This window comes from Ambystoma mexicanum, chromosome 3p, assembly GCF_040938575.1.
Source record: "Ambystoma mexicanum isolate Mex_15411 chromosome 3p, UKY_AmexF1_1, whole genome shotgun sequence".
Classification (NCBI taxonomy): Eukaryota; Metazoa; Chordata; class Amphibia; order Caudata; family Ambystomatidae; genus Ambystoma; species Ambystoma mexicanum.
Genome location: NC_090925.1, coordinates 541,921,085 through 541,946,866, shown reverse-complemented (window position 1 = coordinate 541,946,866; position 25,782 = coordinate 541,921,085).

The following is a 25,782-nucleotide window of genomic DNA, read 5'->3' as shown; positions in this document are numbered from 1 at the left end:
CACAGCTGCAGGATTGTGAGGAACAGATGCTACATAAAATATGGCATCTTTGTGTGTGATTTGTGTAAAAGTGACCAATGAAGAAATGTGTATTTAGTATAAAATCCGATTTTGAGACCAGTAGCTAAAGGGAGGTTTCTAAGAACTGTAAAGTAAACCATACAATATGACACCATTCGGCCTTGATCCAATCACTCAAATGCAAGGCGGAGATGAAGTTTTGACCAAATCCCAGCTCAAAGGGGCAGGCTTAGTTAAGCCGCCCATACACCCATTTTGTGATGTCATTTTAAAGGATAAATAGAGACAGCTGACAACACATAGGGACTCACTGATTCATTCACTTTCCTGATTTCGGTGAAGCACTATGATCCAGCATTCTACATCCAGCTTTAACATCCTTCCAGATCCAGATGCCAAGACTCTTGCAAGCAGTAGAGAACTATTGACTTTCTGCAAGGCCTAATCCTCAAAATTATTCTTGCAACGCAGTGAAGCGCTGTGGTGTGAGAAGGCCTTTTGAACTAGTATCCTGAAATTCTCTGGCTTGCTACCACTAGGCTTGCCTGAGGAACTCGCTATCCAGCTGATTGAAATATCCACAAACAAGGAGGGCAGATTCCATGCAAATCCGGTGACTGGCCTAGCTGACCCGATCCCGTGCCTGATGTGCTGTTCTTCCTAGACCAGATCCAATCCATGACCAGAACTGATGGTCCAATTTAATAACTTATCATGTGAGTATTAATAGGAAGAACTGTGACCCATAGTTTATTTGCATTGTCTTATCCCTATCTCAACACATCTCATCTTTAAATTCAGAACCATAGTGTTGCTAGAACTATCTTTGCGCTGACTCTTTTCTCATCTGAAGAAGTAGAGTATCCACAACAGGCGGGTTACGCTGATCACGTGACTGTTAGATCCATCTGTGGCATTCGCTTTTTCATAGTCATAATTTATTGTATCAACCCATCTGTCATTTTCAAAGTGCATTCCTGTTTTCCATTCTCGCCCCTATTTTACTAAAACAACCTTAACTAAAACCTCTATAACTCCCTCAGTTTTTGTGATAGAAACTAAATGCACTGATTCTCCCGTTATAGCGAATATCGCGTAAGGAAAGGTTTGCCAAAATTTGACATTCTGAGTAATGTTACACGCGTGAAATAGCTTTAAATTGTTTCCGACTTGGACTTTGAGATTTCCATTGTTTACTTTTGACTAAATCATTGCTTGTGATGGTGTGCAACTGTTCAAAGCAGCTCCCATAGGAATTTATAACAATTTAAGTATTTTGGACCACATTTGGTGTTCTTGCTCAGTCAATTCCAAAGACAATTTCAAAGCCATTCTGACAGCTGCAAAGTCAATTCTGTTTTTCTTTTGTGTTTGAAGGGGGAAGATGGGACTCATATTCTGTTTGATTTGTGCTATTCCTGAATACCTATTCTCTCCTCCCATCTCTTTACATTGCCTATTGGGGGGTTGAGGGGTGTTGCAGGGGGAACTCCTAACCATAGTGCCATCAGTTCTACATCAATTCAAAAGTATTATTTTCTGTGCTGCATTTGTTTTTGTGCTCATTACTTGATTCATTGGTGATTGTTGTTACCTATTAAAATATATTGTGATTAAATTTTAAATACATAAATAAATATTTACCTTTACCAACTAGCCTGATTTCTGGTTCAGTGGGACCGGGGTGTTGGGTGGGTTCCAGGAGAAGGGTGTGATATGAGTGGTATATCGTTCAGAATATTGAACTTATAGATACAAATAAATAAGGGTTTCAATTGCGCACTGCATGATGGGCGTGACTTGGGTGTGTGCCGGATTGAAAATCCCTTGCTGGGAGCTGGCCAAGCAGCTATCGACTTCTAACAAAACCATGTCCAGAGCCATCATTCTCACTCTGGAACACCTCAGGGGCAGTGCTCAGGAGAGTTCCCTGTCACCCACCCCTGCTTAGGGGTCAACCGCAGGCACACCACCCAAGCGTTTGCACTGCCTAATGTCTCATGCTGCCCATCCCAAGGACAAAGGGGACAAGAGGAAGAAGTAGTGGGAGTTGTTGCTGGGGCTGGGGTGGGTGCTGGGCGTTGGTTTTCGGCCTGGGGGTGAGGGCGGGAGTTGGCGTTGGGGCTGCGGATGGGGTATGGGAGTTGGTGTTGGGGGTTCCTTGTTCACTAAAATAAACACTGTTTAAACCTGATCAACTTTAATGTTTTTTTCAGTACAATTTGAGACTTGTGCATTCATTGCATGTATGGGCTGTATGCGTCCCAATATATTAGATATGTCCTAGAGGTCCTGGTGGACCATTTGTCCTTCCTCACATCCCCACATATGTCCTGTGGTGCCCTGTTCACACCTTCATCGGCTTCCTCATCTGAGTTAGGGGGGTTGTGCTCCTCATCTGCAGGCATTTCAATGTACCCACGTCAGCACAGGTTGTACTGCATTCCATGGTAGTATGCCCTGTGTCATCACATGGCCCATGTCTGTGTCCTGGGGTGGGTCAGTCTTGGTTCTGGGCCTGTTCTGTGCATTTCTGTTCATGCTAATTTGCTAATGCGTATGTACCTCAAGTGTGTTTAGGTGATTTTTGTGGTCATATCTGATTGCCACTTACCCACATGCCAGGTGTGCTGTCCTCTGTGTCTCTCCATGTACAGAGGCAGGGTGCTGTACCGCAGTATCATCAAGTCATGTGTGGCCCCAGGGCATCAGGCACACCAGTGGCTGATTGTGTGGTCGGCATCGAAGGTCATTTGCACTTTAATGAAATGGTACTGTTTCCTGTTCCGTTATGCCTGTTCTGTTGCCTGTGGGGGGTTTCCAGTGCCACATGTGTGCAATCCAATAATGCCATGGCATTGGGGTAATGAGCAATATTGTTGAGACGTGCCTTTGCTGCATGCACCTACACCTGGGTGGTGTGTATCGGGATATGCAGATGGGCATGCTTCATGGGCGCATCCAGGACTTCCGTCCTGCACCTTGTGGAAGGTGGGATCTATCATCCCATGCAGTGTACCCTGTGTTTTTGTATTCCCCTGTGCCACAGAAGTGTGGGACTGCCTCAAGCTTCTGCAGGAGGGGATGGCAGTTCTGATGGCAATGGCACTCTGCAGTTCTGCCTGTGCCAGGGTGTGCAGTTTGGTGATGTTGGGACAGTCCAATCGGTATAGGGTCATTGATTGGCTGCCCGTCAGGGGGCGGACGTGTGGTATGAGTGCCCCCTGCAGCATGCATCTCCTGTCCATTTGTGGTGCCTGCCCCTTTCCCTACTGTGATCCAACATGCTGCCGTAGGTGGATGTAGGTTAGCAGGTTGTGGAGCCCATGTACATCGACATGTGGCTGCATGTTGCTTGGATGAGTGTTTGGGTTTGGTGTGGCCCTTTTTTATCATTTATTTTTTCATTTTTGATACACATGGAGGTAGAGATTGGGGGTCAGGCAATGTAGCATGGGGAGCAAGTGAGAGAGTGAGAGGAATGTGGGAGGTCTTCTCTTAAGAAGTGCAATAAAAATAAGATTCAAGGAGTCGAAATTTGCAAAAAAACATAGATCTGCTAAGTCATAGCAAGCATTAAAGGTCGGCTGAAGTGTTTCCAGGTAAGGTAGGATCATGGACTATTATATCATCTTTGCGGGTTTATAATGAGTTATTCTTCCTCAAGTAAATTTTGGCACCGTGTTTTAAAACTAAACTGTCTTAGATGCGATGGAGGCAAAGGGATTTGTGGAATAGACAACCTCGGTCCTAGAAAAAGACTGCAGGTGTTTTCTTTAAATAAAAATTGCACTTAAATATTTTGTTGGTAAAAATAGATTGAACTGAAAACTATCCTAAGAAACAAATGGGTCACAAAAATCAAATAAGTAAGGAGGGGCATCACTGAGCTCTCTTTCTACTCACTTTAATTTAGTAAACCACCTCTGGCCTGAAGAGCTCACATTCTAGATCAGCAAAGCTGTCAATTGACCCATGACTCGTGGGTGTGGCCTGCACACAAACAAAGACCCTCGAGGCCGCAAAGGTCTCCTGCAAAGCCAAGAGCAGAGCAGGCTGAGAAACAAGGTAATTACTTCATACAGTGATGATCGTTTTAAATCCAAAACAGTCCTTTCATCTGTCGCAATATTTTTTACTACGGTTCGCTTCAAGCCATATACCTTTGATCTCCTGTGAGCTTTTACACTTTGCAGAATTCACAGCCTAAAACACACCAAAAGTATAGCCTCGCTGCCTCATCTCCAAAAAAAAGGGAAAAAAAGGTGACTTACTTGCGCTGCAGTGAGGCAAAAACGTTTTTGGAAAGGCTGGGTTAAAAAGAATGCTCATTTCTGAAAATAAATCATACAATGGGGAGATAGATATACACGTGTTTGCAAATGGGCTAATTGTATATCCAAATACTTGTGTTTGCTTCATCACTACATATATTAATGACTGGTGTTTCAGTTTATCAAGAAAGCCACTACTAGTGAACACACAATCTCAGAACATTTTTGCCCAAGATCACAAGGCACTCCAGTGTAATACCACCACTGCTCAATGCCTATCAGTGGGTAACTCAAATGTACAATGCAGTACACACTTTGGCTGAGTGATACAGATAGGATGAAGTGCTTGTCTGTCTAACTAATCACAAATCACAGTCAAGTAAGGAAGTGTCCCCTTTATTTTGTCAAATAGATTTAATTTAATGTATCAGTATTGTGTTATGGTTACATTACAGAAACCTTACACAAAATATTTAAAAAGTGAAAACAAAATAAAGATTTAAAATCATCTATGTTTAGTCATCAGTCACAGATATTAAAGTCAAAAAATCATTCATTATATTAAAATAAGTCACAATTGAATACAAATCAATCCTCCTTTAGACTCAATAAACATTTAGCTAAAACTTTCAGGTCTCCCAATGACTTTATAATTTTATCTAAAAATAGGATATGTAGACAGTGCTCATCAATATCGACCATACATTTTTAACAAACACAACAGAAGGGGAATATGCCAATTGTTCAAAGGAAAACCTTTTCCTAGGCAATAAGATCTCACATTTTAACATTAGATGATACAGGTTTTCCCTCAACCTCAGTTTTGCACAGCCGACAAGAACAGTCCTCTGACCAATACGAAGACGTAACATCTCCAAGGTTGGGTAACAATTCATCCTACATCGTAAAATGATTTTAATATGTACGACAGTGGAGAGCTTGTGAGCGGACTAAATTCCATATGTAGAGCATAATCCTTAAACAATGAAAGATTCTTAAGATGACGTAAAGAATGACTTTATCCAAGGCACGCAGCCTACGTGTGACAGCAGGAAGTTCCATTTCCGTTGACCACTCAATCTCCCTAAGAAATGTTTACATTCAACATTAATAGAGTCGAATTTGTTCTAACAGGATCAAACTCCTTTAGTTTAGCAGTTAAATTCACAGAGTCTCTTCCCTGAAATGTATAATAGAGACACAGTCTATGCCATTTATAATAGAACCACCAGGAATTAAGGCCTAATTCAAGTTTAATTGCCCCAATCGGAATGTGAGGTGGTACATTCAAAACCTTTCTCCAGATTTTCCCTTCATTTACCACAAGCCATCTCTTAATTGATACAGGCAGAAGGAGTTACTTTGGCTTTAAAAAACAGAATAACGGGTAGCAGCGAATAAAAACATAGCTCCTGCTGTAACACCCTCATTTGCGAGATACACGATTGAACTTTAACTTCCAGCCTATTTTTAACCAAACGCAAGTGGTTAAGTGGAGCAAACAGATTTCTTAAATATATTAATGAGGAAATTCGAGGAATAACCTTCCCCGTAGTAACCCAGAAAAAGGGCCTCATTACAACACTGGCGGTAACCAATGGCGCTATTAGCACCAGGGTTGCTGCTGGTATTGTAACTAGTCCGCCATGGTGCAATGGGAAATTACCACCCCATTCCAAGGTTGGCGGGGCGGTAATTCCCCATGCACCATTGGCCCTTCCCCATTCCCATTTTTGCCCCATATGGCTCAATGGGAATGGGGAAGGCGGTAATTATGGTACTGCAAATTGCGGTACCGTAATTACCTTCAAGGTCCCTTTGCGGGTCCCTGCTTTAACAGCTGGTCCAGACTAGCCGTTAAGGTTGGGAGCCGCAAAGGGACCTCGTAATTAGGTGCTAAGGGGTTAACGGCGGCACAGCCTTTTACGGCGCTTTTAACCCCTTAGTGCCAGGGCCGTAATGAGGCCCAAAGCTTTTACATTTATTTGCTACATTATAACACAATGTGCCTCATTCCAACCCAGGCATTAAGGGGTTTACGGCGCCGTAAACGGCGCCGACCCTTAACGCCTGATTACAAGGTCCTTTAGCGCCATGGTGAGTTTAACGCCTGCTTTTTGCAGGCGTTAAAATCCATGGCGCTAAGGGACCTTGGAGATAATTACGGCACCGTAATTTACGGTGGCGTAATTATCTCCTTCCCCACTCCCATTATGCCCTATGGGGCAAAAACCGGAATGGGGAAGGGTAAATGGGAAATGGGGATTTACCGCCCCACTCACCTTGGAATGGGGCGGTAAATCCGCCAACCACCATGGCGTAAACGTAGTTTACGCCATGGCAGTAAAGGTACGACCCAGGCGGTAACTTACCGCCTGGGTCGTAATGAGGCCCAATATATTCGATTTCATAGGGTTAATTAGAAGCCCGTTTTCAGTTAAGTAACATGATGTTAATTCCAACATTCTTTGCAGGCCTATCAGAGTGACGTCCATTAATAAATAAGAGGTCATTCGGATAGGCTAACCAACCTAAAGATAGCGTACCTAACCTGGAAGGGAATAGTACAGCCTCCGAGAACTCCTGAGGCAGATCTGAGATATAAAGGTTAAATAAAACCAGAGCCAAGACATATCCTTGGTGTAGACCTGTATTAGCTGCAATCTCTTTTGAAAGAAGGCCCTCAGAATTCAGTCTCACTTTTACTGTGTTATTCTAATGGAATCCAATTAAGATAGTTAACAAACCATCTGCAATTAACCCGCCACCCAGTTTTTCCCACAGTCAACCTCGATCCACCTTATCCGGGGAGAAGTCTAAACTGGCAATATAAAGGGAGAATTGTTTACAATGTTTATCAATGATTTGTAACAGTGAGATTCTAAAGCCATTATTTGAGGCCCCTACACCTTTCTTGAAACCATTTTAAAAATGCTCAATCTCTGGGTCTTCTCAGCACACCGTACTCCGCCCTGCAAAATAACACTCGTCAGCACTTTAGAAGACGAGTCGATAAATGAGATTGGTCTTTAACTTGCGGGAGACATACGGTCCCCCTTTTCATATATAGTTAACACTATAGCTTGTTCACGAGGGAGGACCCTCCATGGAACTTGCCCCTTGGGTGAGCAAAGACCAATTTTCGTCCAATCCACCAGATTACATTTTATAGAGAAATTTGACAAGCCGTCCGGGTCAAATGCTCTGGGCGGTTTCAGTGTATCGATTGCTTCTAATAGGTCCTGTGTATCCAAATTCAACTCCCAGGGGGTCTTGACATTACAAGAGAAATACTCCTCAGCATTGAAATCATCAGAAGTGAACTAGTTTGTATAAAATTAACCCAATCCGATGCAGGAATGCCATTCCTCTGAACCAACCTCTATTGATTGTCCATATTATTTAACAGCCAGCATAATCCTTTAGTCATGTGCTATAAATTTACGTAAGACAGTCTGACGTTGGGTGTGACAGAGATAGACTTTATAGGGCAATTTTGAACGCACAACCTCCCTTTATCATTAGCCTGAGTATCCATTGAACATCTCTCTTACCCTCTATGTTTATGACTCTTAAAGCCAGTCTCATTTGCCGTTTTCTATTTCTAATTTGTATGTCAAAAGAAACCTCTCTTTGCTCTGCAATGGGTCTCTCCTTCCACTGAACACATGTAACAGATGTTGATTTCCATAACAACAGAGTCTTAGCAAAGTTGCTCGGGGCACAGTGACATTTCTTTTCGTCATTCTACCATCCTGCACCAATATTGGCTTCCCAGTGACCTCCAGTGGTGCATTGCCGCATGCGAATACGCTTTCACTCTCAATGGTAGTGTAATGTGGGTAGGAATCTTAAAAGGGGAGCAAGTACTTGGGCGGTGCATAGACTGAAGACCAGAAAGTCTGGCAACAGAGTCTGAGGTCGTGAAGGGCGAGTAAAGAATCGAAAGGGTACTAACATGTGAAAAAGGTGTAGAAATGAGATGGGGTGGAAAGGTCAGTCGGGCCTGTCATTGACATATACAAGAGTAATCAAAATTAAATATGGGCAATATTATAAAAGTAAAAATAATACCACATGATCACCAGCATAGTAAAACACAATTATTGTTAGGATACGTTTTCAGTCAAAAGTATTTTGGAAGCAATTATTTAAAATGCAAAAAGATTACCTGCAACTCATCGCACAGGAATGTCATGACATCTACTTTCTCTCAATCAACTCTAGAGACACCAGCTGCTCATTAGGGGGTGAGGTGGAGGGGGGTGGTGTGTGTGTGTGTGTGCGTGCGTGCGTGCGCACATGACAAGCATCATTAACATTTTACCATAACGATCAGGCAGAACCCTATTGAAGCCATCCTATAACTGCATTTAGTTCACCATTACCAGTTTATTTGTTAACTGTAAGTTCAAATGGAAGTAGAAAGAAGCGGAGAGTTTTGCATTCTTGTCTGTGATTGTTTGCAATCGCTGAGCGATATATGGCTTTGTCTGCGATATGGATTCCGAAGTGGCACTGCTTTAAGATGATTACATTATTTTACAGATTTTCTTGGAATTTAATTTGCAAATTGAGACACCCACCAAAGAATTAGGACCTGCCTTGCTCTTTTGTGGGGTATTCTGCTGGCTGTGCCCTGGCTTCTTCTTCTTCTTAAAGAACCATAGATGATATGTGCACCAGAAAGCCGAAGAATGACCTAACAGGGAAACAAGTATTTGCCCACACACAAAGTTGGCTATTCCTTTTGAGTAAACATGTCCTGAAAAACTGTCTGCCAATTACGTCAAAGAACTAGGTGCCATTGGCAAACCTAGGGCAACAGCCTGCAATGTAAGGTATTGGCCAGTTTAGATTGTATTCTTGGAAGTGCTGCTGGAGGAGAATGATTTGTCAGTGGAGATAATGGATTAACTCTGAAAGTGGAGCTGGGCCAAGGCAACCCGTCACCAGATTCAGCCTCAGGGAGCGGAATTCCGGGCATCGCCAGTGGCTTTGAACAGCAGGGCACACACAGTCAACTTCTCACTTGAAACCCAGTTAGAGAATAATGTTCTTGGGTAATGCAATTTAGTATTCAGATTTTTGTGTTGTAATTGGCAATAGGAACATTTCAAGACAAAGAAGCTCTTAGGGAAACACACAAAATGTGGGGCCCATCCTTCTTACTTTTGAAAAAATATGCCTGTTTATTTCTCTTCTCTCTCCTCTCTTTATATGTTCTAATTCCCATCTCACTCTAGCCTTTCCCCTATGCAATTAAATTCAAAAGTGCTTTATTGAGGCGTGGCCAGCATGCAAGCCTAGAGGACGTGTGGCCCGCGAGCTCCTCCGGCCACCAACAACATCCTGCTGATTTCATCCTATCCTGTTCGCGGGGACGGAGAGATCCACGGCTACAGGAACAGATGTGTGACCACTTACAGCAGCTCTGTGGTAATTTACAGCTCTGTAATCCTGGCTCCAGAGAAGCTGCGGTGAGGGGAAATCGCTGCGCATAAAACGCGGCAACCTACATCCAAGATGAACCCCCCAGCCGACAGAGTCACCCGGAACCACAACGGAAGGGGACCGCTCGCCAACGAGAACTGGGAGTGACCGTTCTCCGTGTGCAACTGCGGCTGCCTTGCGAGCTGCGCTGACACCCCACGAACTGCACAGCGAACACTGTCGGCACAGACTTTGAGCTACTGAGGGTGGTTTGTGAAGACTTCCACCAACACCTCTGGAGACTGGGTGTCCGCCGCGCCTGAGATATGGATGAGGGCTCGAGCCACAGACGCTTTCTCTGCCGACGGCAGGCCCTTCTGGACACAAATGCCGTCGGCTCTGTGGCACATCGTCCGGCCCTTTTACTACTTCCGTGAGGCGGACAGCAGCGGCAATGGCCGGGGAGAGTGGCAAGAACTGCCGGTACTGTCCCTTGCTGGGCATCTCAGGGCTGATGCACCGGGGATACGAACTGTGGCAGAGAGAGCACTGTCCCGAGGGATCTGGACCTGATGCGCCGATGCAACCAACTGAGTCCCCCTTCCCTCCTGGTACACTGGTGTGGGCTGCCTCTTGTCATGCACTTCTATAAGTCACAGCAAGACATGACTTCAGCACGGAGCTCCCGACCCTCAGAGGGTGAATGGGGCACTGGTTCCCTGGTGTGGTCCCTCACGTGCATGACCGGTCGAGGCTGGTGTCTGGGAGGAATCGCTGCCTGGAGGAAGGGGGTGGGGGGCGGACTGACTCACCTACGGAGCCGTCCCCCTGTCTACAATCTCACAGCAGTCCCAAATTGAGCTGAGGGAGAACTTAATGAACATTGGTAGCTATTCCCTGGACTGCTGGCCATACTGGTCTCTACCTACATCTCTGGGACTCCATACGTGGTGTGCACCCATATTAGACATTGTGCTGTGCACGCCTCGATTACAACCACCGCCCTGCACCGCAGTGCCACGTATTCTGCTCTGTGGACAGAGGGAGCTGTGCTGGGATTTGCCTAACCTGCTGGTCTGTGGCTACTGAGCCTTGCATCCAGAACCCCCTTTCTGGGACACTGGCCCATCCCCCCTGCTAACTATCAGTGTGCCTAGTTCCGGCCCTATCAGGCATAAACCACACCCTCTGCTTCTAGCATACTTTGCACCATCGGTGCGGTCATTGGGCTATTGGGCCTGCTTGGACTGGTTTACTAGGGGGGCCCCCTACCTCCTGTGTGCTACAACCTGTAATACCTGAAACACATTTGCCAAAGTGGCTCGCTGGTCTCCAGGGATGGGACTGGCCTGTTTTTAGCTCCCCACTCCACCTTGGTTTGCCGATGGGGCTCTGGGTCTTGTCGGGGCTTCTGGCATTTGCCTTGGTGCTACCTGTCCCTGGTCATGACCCGACAGTAGAGTGGAACGGTCGAGTGGTGGCTCCATCACACTCTGTGCACAAGTCAACATTAATATGGGTAAAGATAAAGCCAAGAAAGACTCCACCTAAAGCACTTTGGACCAATTTGCTGTGGCCACCGCCACCACCTTCGATCACACACCAGAGACGGTGCCACAGCCCACTCCTCCCTCCCCGCTAGAGACCTTAACACTCACTCATGGGAGGGCAAAGTTGACATACTATCAACTAAAATATCACTATCACCCTCCAATACTATCAATTTCCACCTTATATATCGGCCACCAGGACTCTCTGGTGACTTCCAAGGACATGTCACTCACTTATTGAATGACAACCTTAAAAAAAACACAAAATCTCTTCTCCTTGGAGGATTTAATGACCCTCATGATAAAGCTGCCACCACACTCGCCAAAGTCCTCGCAGATCTTAGTATCACCCAAAAAGTTCAGAGTCTCACTCATTCTAAAGGTTGCATCATCGACTGGATCGCTGACCACAACTGTACTCCACTATCACATCTAACATAGCCTACCCATGGACTTACCACAATTGCATTCCATTCACAATTCTCATAACCTCTGTCACTAAAACCACCACCTCTGCACCCCCCATACCCACTAGAAGCACCAAGTTGCTCACCGCAGAGAACATCTGTCCCTATCTCCACATCCCAAGCTTATCACCGCCCTTCTCACAAGACCCCACTATCCTGGCGACATCTTTAGGGACACCTTCACCAAGGCAGTAAACGCAATAGCACCTCTAGAATGCAAGAAGGAAAAAAAGTCCTTTCACTCCAATTTTTGGTTACAACGAGCTTCAAACTCTGTGATCCAACAAACGACAGATGCAAAAAAACTCGCAGGCTAAACCTAGTGTCACTTACAATGACAATTTCAAACTAGCGTCACACAGTATAAACAAGCCCTCTTCACTGCGAAATCCAACGCTTTTAATCTACGAATAACAAATGTACACTCTCAAATCAAAGAGTAATTCACCATCTTTAAGGAACTCACCACAACCCCTACCAGCTCTGATGAAATTATCAAGGATGAAGCTTGGTGCGCAAGCATTCAAGCTGCAAGGCTGAACAAAATTGACCTCATCCAAAGCAAAATTCAGGTGCATCACAAAGCCCTACTAAGCCAGAACAAACTACCCCACACTCCGCCCAAACACAAAGAACACCATCTCCCCATATTCTCATTTAAGAACATTACTGAAGCTGAAGTCATAGACCTCCTCAAACACCTCAAACCATCCATATGCAAGGGAGACATCTGCCCCCCTAAAATCATAAAAGATTGTGCTACAGACCTTGTCCCATTCCTCACGGCATTTATCAACTTCTCTTTTAAGACAGGCAAAGTCCCTGCCAGTATCAAAGAGGCCTGGTTACGACCCCTCCTGAAAAAACCCTCCCTTGACCCTGCCCAACCCAACAACTACCGGCCCATAACCACTGTCCCATTTCTATTAAAAATATTAGACAAAGCGGCCCACAACCAGATTCAAATATACATAGAGACCACTTCTATTCTGGGAAAAAGACAGTCAAGGTTCTGCAAAGATCATGGTAAAGAAACGGCCTTATTAGACCTAAAAAACAAATAACTCAAGTCATGGATAAAGGCAAGCCTGCTCTCCTCCTCCTACTAGATCTATCGGCTGCCTTTGACCTGGTAGACCATAAACACTCACTACTCACCTCACGCAAGCAGCACAATTCTCCAATCAAGCGACGTTCTGGTTCACCACCTTCCTAGAAGGTAGAGCTATGAAAGTCTTCTTGAACATAGCCTCTTTGATAAAATTGATGCTCTAGGGATTGCATACACCAACTATGCAGATGATACGCAAGTACTACTACCTTTGTCCGGCTCATACGACATAGATACAGCAGCTCTACAACAAATCTATGCCACCATTCAAGCTTGGATGGTGGAGAATGGCCTCAGTCTCAATGGAGAGAAGACGGAGATCCTTATCCTCGGTCAAAAGTCCACACTATCTAAACTTGACAACCTCTAGTCAGACTTTAGCACTGACAACTCCATCATTCCCGTTCTAGCTTCCGTAAAAACATTAGGGGTTCACATTGACGCCACGCTTTCCATGGATAAGCAAGTCAATGCTATCTCCTCAGCATCAGCCCTAACCATTAAATGTATCAATGCCATAAAACTCTTTTTTAACTAAGGGCCTCATCACGAGTTGGGCGGTAATGCTGGCAGTATTACCGCTGCCGGTATTAGCCCTACCGCTAAACCCCCCGGCCCTATTAGCGCTGTATCACAGGTTTGGCGGTAATGGAATTCCCCATTCCCCACTGAGCCCATTCGGGAATGCCCCATTCCCCATTGGGCTCAATGGGGAATTTTCGCGCTCTTACCGCGGATTTCTTGCCGGCGGTAATAGCGCAAATTTTCAGCGCATTTCCCCCAGCTCAGAGCTGGGGAGAAATCCGCCGAAGCCCTGATTTAGCGGACCCTTAAATCCAGCGGTAATAGCGCGACTGCCAGATTTAAGGGTTACCGCCAAACTCGTGATGAGACCCTAAATCCAATCGCCTTTCGGTAGCAAGAGCCACCATAGGTGCAAAATTGTATTACTGTAATGCTCTCCTAGCACACACCTCTACAAAGAACCTAAACAAACTTCAAGTCACTCAAAATAATGCGTTTAGAGCAGCTTTAAGCATTCCAAGGAGAGACCACATCTCTCAAGGACGACAGTCAGCTCATTGGCTCCCAGTCAAGGACCGCATCACATTTAAAATCCTCACTATGGCTCACAAGTGCATCAACCGTACAGCACCCGCATACCTGTCAGAAACACTATTCAAACCCACTTCAGCCCGATCCATGAGATCATGCTACGTGAATCAACTCACTATCCCACACATCAAGAGAACCAAAGGAGTAGGGCTAGGTTTCCCCTACTTAGCCCCCAAGCTGTGGAACTCGCTCTCCACCGACCTTAGAGCGGAAAACTCACTCCCTGTTTTTCAGAGAAATCTGAAAACAGCACTCTTCAATTAACAATGAGCACAACTCATTACACTTCGCATCAAGTGTTAATTGTATCTCGGACTGTACTGTATTCCTAACTTTACCTTTTGCCCCATTGTAACTAAGTTTTTCGCATTGTCTGTAACTAAGTTTTTCTCATTGTCTGTAACCAGCGCCACGTTGCCTACGGGCTGTTGCGCGCTTATGAAATACGAATAAATAAATAAATAAATAAATAAATAAATAAAATAAGGACGTTATGGCTGCCATCGCTGACTCCCGCTCCTCGATGGAGAAGAAAATAGATGGCATTTCAGCCGATGTGTCTTTCCTCTGCCTTGACCTCCAGAAACTAACCTCCAGAACTGGGTAAGTGGAGCATTGTGTCTCTGGAGTGGAGGACGACCTTGGCGGGGTGCACCAACAGCTATCGCAAGCACTGGTACACTTAAAAACATTAGAGGCACGAGTGGAGGAGGGTGAGGGCAGATCACGCCGGAACAACATCCGCATCCTGGGCCTCCCGGAAAACGAGAAAGGACCCAGTATGGAACTTTTCCTGTAGCAGTGGTTGGCGGACCTCTTTGCCCCTAAATCCCTCTCCAAGTTCTACACAATAGAAAGGGCACACTGTATACCAACAACCCGACCGATTTCAGGGGCACCCCCTAGAATGGTCATTGCTAACCTCCTTAACTACCGCGACAGGGACTCAATACTGCAGATGGCCCGAACGAAAGGATCACTCATGTATAACTGCACAAAAATTGCATTCTTTCTGGATTACACCCGTGAGGTTCAAAGAGCCAGGAAGTCCTTTGAACATCTAAAGAGAATGCTCCATTCCATGAATGTTAAATATGACCTCCTGTTTCCGGCCCTGCTGAAGGTTCAATATATAAGCAATATGACCCGAGGTTCGGGAAAATGGAAATGGGCAGAGACTCATATCGCGGGAGACTGGTCAGCGCATGCTCCTGGTACCGGAGACAGATCTTGCAGCGGATCATGTAGGGATCGCCCCCACGACGACCTGTGCCACAGGAACATCCTGACCCAGTGGAAGAAGCAGACCTGTAGAGTAAAAGGCTGCACGCTGTCGACAGAACTAAGCTCCGGGAGACACACTCCGATACACCCAAGGCATAACAACCTTTACATCACTCTCTTTAATGACCTGAGGCCTGGGTGGGGCTGTGAACTCCGGACATCACTACCTTGCAGGAGCTAGGATGTATTTTCCCCATCATAAGATCACGCTACAATGTGGGCAGCCGGTGTGGCCACCACCTAAGAACCTATACCTCGAGCTGCACTTGCAAGTATTGCCTAGGTGAGAGACAAACAGTTATTGTTGTTGTGTTAAGCTGACACTCTAGTTCCTGGGTGTCAACATTGTTCGGGCGACAGGTACTTCATGTTGGGGCGCAGTATAGGGAGGACGGGAAATGTTTGCTATGTTTCTTTTTTTGTTGTTTCTAGGCTACCGCATACTCACATGGACGATTATTTGCACCAATTACCACATGCTGCTTCAACCCGCCTCCTACCGGCAACACACTCCCGTAGTGACCATTGGTGGGACACCATCCCTGTGTCTAGACCAAGCAGATTCTGCACACCCCATATTACACCATCTGAATGATGCCTACATGACTCTGTTTGTCACCCGCTGAAGGTCCTAGGTCCCTTTAACTGCTCACATGGAACGTGAACGGAATGGGGTCTGGAATCAAGAGGCGTTTGGTCATGCAGTATTTGAAAAGACACTCCCCTGATGTTGCCCTGATAACTTAAACACACCTAGCAGGGTCTAACTGCACCTTCTTTCGAAGAACCAATTATTGCTCCGCACTACATGCGGGATACACTTTTGGGTCCAGGGCTACCCTAATCCTAGTACATAAGTGTTAGGAAAGATTTCATATTTGAATGTAATTTTCCCTCCATGTGTCGACCCCCAAACTTTTTGCTGCTGTTCTACAGCCTGATCTAACCTTTGCCAGAGTAGCACAGCCCTCAGCTGCACTCCTCTGGGCTTTTGCTCAATTCCTGTGGGGAAACTGACATGCCCTTAAGACAGTAGGTACTGGGAGACTTTGTTTCCCTTAGTCCGTTCCTCATGTTGCAGCTTTTGCGCAACATGTTACAAGAGTGCAATGTAACTTACTTTACCGCACCCTTGGGTCTCTAGTCATTTCAAAGGCCCTAGAAACTCTCGCTGGACTTATTATGAACTGTGCAGGTGTGTCACGGACAGGACTGGTGGCAGCTATCATTTATCTTATGTTTTGAACCCTTTTTTGCCATGTTATGCGCGCTTACCACATTTGGCACGAATAGGTGGCCTGGCCCTAAAATGGCCATGCCACAAGGTTCTTTGTCCTGTCCTTTGGCCATCTTGCCCCTTTACCTTCCCCAGGTCGAGCTGACCCGGGTCAGTCCTTATTTGGTCATGCATTTTCCCGCAAAACCCAAAGCTTTCGCGGGTTTCTGCATGCCTTGTGTGTGTGCCTCCAGGATGTGGGCTGGGATGTCTGTTCCCAATATACATCCTGGGTGCCAGAGAGTCTGGAGTGTCCTGAATGCCTGGGACCACCATGGTCCGTGATTGGTCCACGTATGGAGTGAGTGTTTGTGAGCAGATCTCCCATTGGTTCCTCTCCGTTTTGGCGCAAAGGGAACTTTGGTTAAGAGGAGGCCAAAAACACCACTACCATGTCGATCTCCTGAGTTCACACGAGCAAAGGATAAGGAGCCAAGTATCCTGCAACAAAAAGCCGAGTCGAGGAACCGCTGCTGACCCGCTAGAAGGTTTGGCACCCTGAGCCGCTGTCGTCCTGCGAGACCCCTCTGCATCTGATCGTCCTAGAAGGTCTGCGAAGGCACTTCGACCCATTGGAATAGTGGGACTAACTATTCTCGGCACCTTCAACAAACCCTGCAAGTAAGCCTCTTCGGAAGTGTCCCTGGGCCAACCAGTGGGCTGACCATCTTACATGGGACATTTGCTCTGTCACCGCCGCCGTTTTGAGGAAGCCCTCGAAACTTGGTATCCTGCTTGTTCTGTGTCCCCGGCACCCTCACACCGAATTTCGTACACTTGGCATTCCCAGGTCTGAAGTGAGACGAGTGCGCCCGGACCAGAGTAAAGGCGGTTACCGTGTTGCCCTGCTGCGGCTACGACCTGTGCAAGTTTGCTGCACTTGTGACCCCCCTTGACCCTGAAACCTGCTACCCCGGAAACTACACAGTGTTGAGACGCCCTGCTTGTCACATCCGAACCTGCCAGCAAAGTGAACTGAACTGGCAAAGTCTGGGTCTGCCTGCGTCGGGGACCGGTGAGTAGTCCATACCCCAACCGGTGACCCCTAGCGCAGGAACCCATTTCTTTTCTACCGCTGTTGCGAGATAGCGACTCCATCCCACACTCTCACCCGGCCTCTGCCCGCAAGTGGAGGTCTTGCCCGATTAGTGAGGACTTGTTCTTCATCACCTCATCCACCTTCCTGAACTGTCAGAGACCCTTGGAGAGACCCTATTTTGTCCATTGGCACAAGCGCGTGCATGTACTATTGAGCATAAGGCTCCTCTCTTTGTAGGGATTGGACTGCCTCTTAGTTAGGTGAATTTCTGATGTCGAACTGGGTCTAATGATTACTTGCACAGTTTTCCTCCCCATCTAGGTGGTCTACATATTTTGTGCTTTTAACTCCCTAAACCCCTCGGTTTATATATTGTATTGATTGTGATGTGTTGCTTTACTTCAGTATTATTGTGATTCTTTGCTATGGTCGATGTTACAAAGGCCTTGTAATAAATGTGTCTATATTTTGAATATAACACCTGTCTGGAGTAATTTGTAAGTGTCCTTGCTTTGTGTGCTCATTAAGGTCTTTCAGTCACCCTCACCCCTCTTGAGACTTAGTCTTGACCGCCGCCATCGCTACCCTGTTTGGTCTGGCTTGTGCAGAAGTTACCCTGTTCCAAGAAACTAGACTGGCCTTCTGAACCTCCGCTCCTCCAGGTCAGAGTTCAGAAATCCATCTTAACAATAAATGCACCCAGTTTGTGCCAGTGAGAGCGGAGCAGGACTCCATGGGTCAATATGTGGTGGCTCATGGTACTTTTTGGGGGGAAATGCTGGCCATTGCTGTGATATACTCCCCACCGGGGTTGGGTGAGGAACTGTTTGATGATTTCACCACCATTATGGCAAAGCATCAACCGGATGTGTGAATTCCCAGGGGCGACTTCAATGATGTGATGTGTAACACCATGGACCACATTCACATCCGACAGCGCAACCCGGATACTCCTACGAAATTGGCCAAATTTGTGTCGGCCTCAGGCTTTCTGGATGTGTGGAGAGATCGCCACCCAGGGGTTAAAGGATATTCATTCCACTCGGGAGCACACAGCTCCATCTCCAGACTAAATTACCTCTTCCATCCGGGCACCAAAACACACAGGGTGATTGCCGCAGAACTCCTTCCCCTAGGCATCTCGGATCACTCACCGTTAATGGTGGTGTTGAGTATGCATGGTATACTTCCTCCCAAAACATGGAGGCTGAAAAGTTATTATCTCAGCTTCCCTGAATTTATCGACTGCACACTGAGGCTACCTATGAATATTTTGAAATAAATAACAATGCAGTTGACAGCCCTGTGACTGTATGGGTGGCCTACAAAACGGTGCTGAGGTGAGAGATGATCTCCTGGGCGGTGAATAAAAAAAAAGAGCGACTGTAGAATATATTGGAGGCTGAAGTGGAAATGGAAGAATGGGAAGCCAAATATATACTTGACCCAGCCCCTGAGATCCAAGTGTCCCTTAGAAAAGCCAGAGAGCGACTTCGCAAAATTATGCTAGATAACGCTAAACATGCCCACTGGGATTCTAGGGCTCGGATCTATGAATATGGTGCCAAAGCGGGTAAACTGTCGGCCTGGCTCGAGAAAAGGGACGAGGTCCAGCGCCATGTGAGATTAAAACTTCACAAAATGAGAAGTGCCAATCGGATCGGGAAATAGCAGAGGCTTTTGCACATTTTTACACTGATCTGTATCGGGGCCCGACATCCCCGCTGAACCCCTCCCGCCTAGATGATATTACACTGCAGTGCTTATCAGAACAACAGAAAACACAGCTGGACTCTTATCTATCTGAAAAGGAGATCGCTGAGGCCATAGCACAACTGCAATCTTGGAAAACACCAGGACACAATGAGTTCCCGGTCGAAACCTGGAAAAAGCTGGGTGGGGGAAAATGGCAGCCCCTCTACCCAAAATGTTCCTCCGGGCCTGAGAACAAGGCACCCTCCCACCGGACCTATGCAAGGCCACAATTGTAGTTATCCCTAAACCGGACAAACCTCCTGAACAATGTGCCTCTTATAGGCCCATATAGCTGATTAACAGCGAAGAAAAGGTCCTTGCTAAGATTCTAGCTAACCGGTTGCAATCAGTCATTTCCTCCTTGGTTCATCCGGACCAATGTGGCTTTATGCCGCATAAGTCAACACAAATGAACATAAGACGCCTAATATTGGAGCGTGCTCCCATCATAAACACTCCCCTTGTGCTGTCAGCAATCTACTTTGAGAAAGCATTCGACTCAGTCCGGTGGGACAGCCTTTGGGAAATCATGCGCCGTATGGGGTTTGGGAACACGTTTTTGACCTGGGTGCACACACTCTACACGAACCCTCAAGCAGTAGTTAAAGTGAACGGGTGGCCTTCAGAGCCCTTCCGCCTCGGTAAAGGAACACATCAAGGATACCCCTTTTCCCCCCTCCTCTTTGCTCTCACGATTGAGCGGCTTGCTTTATGGCTGCGACAGAGCGAGGCTTGGACGGGGTTCAGGTGGCTGGAGGGACACGAGGATAGAATGTCTCTATATGCTGACGATCTTTTGATATATTTGGGGGACCCGATCTGGACCTGCCCCACTGTGACACAGATGCTCATTCGCTTCGGTGAATTCAGTGGGCTGAAAATCAACTGGGGAAAATTCATTTTCTTTCTGGGCAAAAGGTGGGACACAGGCTACCCCCCCAAATTGCCCAAACAAAATTGAACAGCAAGGATTCCGATACCTGGGGATTCAGATATCAGGTGACCTAACGAACTATGCAACTCACAACCTTCACCCAATTACGGATCGGTTCACTAATGATGTTTGACACTTGAAATCCTTACCTTAACACTTATGGGTAGGGCTGCACTTTTTAAAATGATGACTCTACCACGATTGTTATATATTTTACAGAACGCCCCCCTCATTGTCGAACGGGAAATCATATTATACCCTCTTGATTGTACGTGTATATGTATATAAATTGGCCTAGGTCAAGTTGCTCTGTCAGGAAATCCGCGTTGCAAGGTCCTGACCTTAGATCTGTGTAAGCCGCCATTTTAGGTTCATCCGCCATTTTGATTCTCATTCTAAAGTCACCCTGTGTTCTAAGATGGTGGATAATGTCATTTTTGAATGTAACATGGCCGTCTTGTCCTCTGTGTACAAGTTAATGTCTAAACTGCCACAGGCCAAATGTTAGGGTCATGTACTGAGACCTTGTCCTTCGTTGACCTGTGTATAGAGGATCACCTGCAACATCAATACTAATTCATGAACATATATTGTGTACAATACTGTTTGAGCATCTTATGTGAACACATGTTTAACTATATTGTATAAAGATATATGCAAAGGCTCAACGGGAAATCCAAAGACACACTGCTGCTATTGTAATTTGTTGGCGAATGGACTAAGGATAACTCCTAAATGTATGGATGCATAAATTAGGAACAAGCTCGGCACAAACCCTAGATCCAAGATTCATTAACCTGCAAGAGGGTTGGACATCATGTTTTGGAGTGTATAAAAGGTGCAACTATTCTGATGTACAGCCCCACTCACTGAGCACACCGAACAGGGCTGGATTTCTCTGTGTTGTACTGCGGGCCTGATAGCTATCTGTTGCTTTGTCCTTTGAAACTGTTAAGTTGTAGAATAAAGATCTGTGTGTCTTTTTAACCCGCGTTTGGTGTATTTCCTTTTGGGGTACTTAGCCTCGATATCGTTTTTTGCTTTCACAGATGGCGCCCGAATAGGGACCCTCAAGATTGATGCCAGCTCGTTGAAGGTTGACGCGGCTATCGGACCGGGATCGGACGGTGTAAAAGGGGCCCCTTTCCTGAATGAGAAGCGACACCTCAGCAGCGCTGCACGGCCCGATCCCTGGACGGTGAGAATGAGTCCGAGTCGGCATCTTGACGAGGGTCCACTTATAGAGGCGGGCAGATTTGCCGAAATCACCAAACACAAGGTAAAATTTGTTAAAAAAAACTTTGAAATCCGATCATACCTCCTTAGGCTTGATCAGGTGAGTCCTGACCCGATTCTTAAGTATCCTGATAATTTGATTTGGCGCATTACACTTGCAAGTGCAATTACTGACCAGGTAACACCAGTATTCTGATATGCCTAGGAAATTGTCTGCCTGCTTCAGGGCATTATTCCGCAAGGACAGACAATCTTTGGAATTTAGCCGTCCGGCACCACAGGATGGGTCGCCGGCTTGTACTATGTACTGTAAGCATGGCATTGGTAGTATAGTGTTTAATGATATTTGGCCCAGACAAACTAGACATGCTTCCGAACTTCAGTGGCCAATCAATGGTAGTTTTGAAATCCCTCGTATAGAGTATTTAGAATCTATATTATTAAAGAAAAAGGCTAGACCTGCAGCATTTGATGTATTTCAGAATTGGAAGAAAGAAGCTTTACAGCAGCTTAAAAGTAGAGAAAAACATGCGCGCCGTCATAAGACGAACGCCGAAAATGCGTTGTTATATGACCAAGATAAACATTCTGAGTCAGTTACGAATATGGATAGGGCTTTCTCACTTGTTATCAAGAAAATCTATCCTTCTAAAGACTTTCATGTTTCCGATGGACATGTCGATAAGTTGTTAAATGAACGAAGGCCTGGTGCCACTGCGCCACCTCCGTACGTTCCTGTTTCTGCTGGTTTGCCTCTTCCTGCTGTTAGTCCTCCTGCTGCAACTATCGTTCCTTCTGCTGTTCCCCCTTCTCCAGTTGTTGGTCCTCCTTTTGTCGCTGCTCCTCCACCTGCTCTTCCACCTGTACCTGTTGCACCAGTAATAACACATCCGTTTAATGTGCCTATTCTCCCTCTTCCAAGTGGTTCTATGCCACTTGTAGTAGATCAGGGAGCTGGATCAAGGGTTGTCACTCGCAATACTGTACCTCCAGAGAAGAAACGTGAGTGATTTTATGGGCTAAGCATTGTATGGAGAGGGATGATCAAGCTGGTGTTTTTGCCACACTTGCTAATATGGACAATTTTCCTGAGAAAAATATTTTTATTGAAGGATTAGGGATTCATTTGTGTGTAATGTGTGACAGATTAAATGATACAGATCTCCAGCAAGGGTTGAGGGATCTGAACATCTTAGCATTCTCCAGAGACACTGCGTAGAGAGCACAAGAGCATTTTGAGAGGGTATTTGAGTATAGAAAGGAGTTGGAAAGGTTACAGAATGAGGATGAAGATGGAGATAGTTTGACATTATGTATGTGCAGAAACGGTTCCTTCCTTGTCGTAAATCGACATCTGAGGAAATGCGAATCTGCACGAAAGATGCGATTAGATGGATCTCAGACACATCAATAACTCCTATCGAAGTATATGACACATATAGTCAGTATACGCCAGAAATGGTGAGGAGAGTGGTACAGGTCATGGAAGAATACCTACAGGATGAGTGTGTAAAAAGAAAGATTTGTTGTCCCGCAGAGTTATTGAGTATTTACAAGAGAGCTTTTTCATTTGACAATTCTTCGGCTGCTTTAGCGCTCAATTTAGCCCTGTTGCTTAGTAAGCAATCGGAGTTGCCTACTTCTCAGTTGCCTATGAGAGAGGTTCCTCCGACATTCTTCCCAAAAGTTGAGATCCCTGCTAACGTTGCAGCAGGTACGCCAGCTCAGGATATCCCTGCACACTATGGGTCACAGTTCGTTCACGTCCCGTTCTCATGACAGGAAGTGAACACCATTAGGCAATCTATTCCCGACATTGGGAAAAATCTGACAGGGTTCTATAAAGAAATAGAGTCTGTTTTGCAATCCTCAGTAATCACTTTAAGTGATATTGACCTGTTATTTCCTGTACTCCTGCCCATAGATTTATGGAAACAGGTTAGAACTATAGACGATGTAGCAGGGTTAGGAGATAAATGGGCTAACATAATCAGACTCGATGGAGAAATGCCAGCCGGCGAAAGACCGCCTCAGGTGATACTAACTTTGCCTGACAGAATCGTTGCGAAATTGAAAACTATAATTCCCGAAAAGAGAATTATCTGGGACAAGCTTACTGCCTGTGTCCAAGGGAAGTCTGAGGGTGTTACCGACTTCTTTATTCGGTTCAAACAAGTATTCTTGGATTTCAGTGGACAAGATTTGGGCACAGAGTCTGGGAAAAGATTATTTGCAGACAAATTTGTGCGTGGATTGTTGCCTGACATCCAGTTGCAAATCATGTCTTCTGAGAGCGCTTGGCGAGCGAAGTCTCAATCAGAAGTACTGCACATGGCTCAGTACTATGAGAATCGAGTCAATAATGAAAAGGAAAGAGTCGAAAAGAGGAAAGGTGATTTGAAGACAAAAGTATTGTTACAGCAAATTGTTAGAGGCCTTAGAGGGGGTAATTCACAAATTAGAGGTCAACATGTTCAAAAAGGAAATGTGCCCTTGGGTCCTGTAAACATTAACCAGTGTGCCTATTGTAGGCAAGAGGGTCATTTGCGTGCACAATGCCTGATCCTCTGGTAGAGGTCAAACAACGCATTTGGGAATATGGGTAGACGATCCAGAGGTCGCCCGGGTGTAGGGGGCCCTGGTAGATGCCAGCTTGCACAAGATTCACAGCAACCTTTTTCACAGGATAATCAGGCACCAAGTGTGGATACTAGAATTATTTTTGACCATCCTTCTGCCGCTTACCTCTCTGAAGAACTTCCTTTTGATGACATTTTGTTTCACTAGGATTGCCCGAAGGAGGGTTAGGAAACATCTATTTTTGATAGATACAAGGGCACAGAAGTGTTCCATCGATCATTCTCGGCTTCCAAACATTCCACTGTCAGGGCAAACCAATGTTTCTGTAGGGTTTTCTGGCACATCAGTTATCTGTCCAGTTTCTTCACCGCTACCTATTTCTTTGGGTCCCTTTACAGACCACTGTCCATTCCTTTTGACTTTGAATTTTGGAGAAAATTTGCTGGGGGTTGAATCTGTTGAAGGAATTAAATGCAGTAATTCATTGTTCTTCTGATGGAGTGCGTTTGACGATTTCACCAGAGCAACTTTCTGTTTCTCAATTCTTGACCAGACCTTTGCCGCCGGAATTTAGTGATGTTCCGGAGTGTCTGTGGGCTATTGACGACAATGATGTCAGTGTTTTGCAAATTGAGCCTGTTAAAATTGTCTTGAAACATGGAGTGAAGCTGCCACGTATTCCACAGTATAAGATCTCGGTTGATGGTGAGCAAGCCTTGAAATGCATCGTCTCCGATTTTGTGTATCGAGGAGTGATTGAGGAAATTGCAGGTAGTTTGTGCAATAGTCCGATTTTGCCGCGTACAAAAAAGGCAATAATGCAATTCCTTTTTGTTTCATAATTGATTTGCGTGCCATCAATAAGATTGTTGCTCCACAATTTTCAATTGTGCCTGATGTGACGACGATATTGATTATGATTCCGGCTTCAGCTACTTACTTTAGTGTTGTGGGTCTAAAGAATGCTTTCTTTAGTATTCCTATACACAATGACAGTAGATATTTGTTCGCATTCACCTTGGGGGGACACTCCTTCACATTTACTCGTGCACCACAAGCGTACATGGAAATTCCTAGCATCTACAGTAGGGCTTTGAAAGAGCAGCTCGATACCCTTGAGTTGCCCTCTAATTGTACACCGCTTCAATATGTTGATGACTTGCTTTTAGCTGCCGACTCAGAAAGCGCTTGAAAGGAGGGCACTGTGTTGTTACATATTCACCTGGCTAAACACGGACATAAAGCTTTGCTAAAAAAAATTCAATATTGTTGCCAGGAGGTCGCCTATCTAGGCTATCTCGTGTCAAAGGAGGGAAGAAGATTGACACCTGAACGGATAAAACCCATTTCTAGCATGTCTGTTCCAAATACACAGAAAGAAGTTAGAAACTTGATAGGAATGGCTTCTTACTGTAGGCAGTGGATCCCTAATTTTTCGTTAACGATTAAGACGATGTTGGCTCTGACGAAGAAGGGCATTTCTTCACCATTGCCTTGGAACATGGAGCACCAGCGTACATTTAATTTGCTCAAGTCTACATTGTGCTCGGCACCGGTTTTGGGCACACCAAATTATGAAAAGGCCTTTGTGTTGTTTTTGCATGAATGTGATGGATATGCTTTGGCTGTATTAACACAGGAACATGGAGGGAGGAATAGGCTGTGCACTTACTTTTCCTCCACCCTCGATCCTGCAGCGTGCGCTT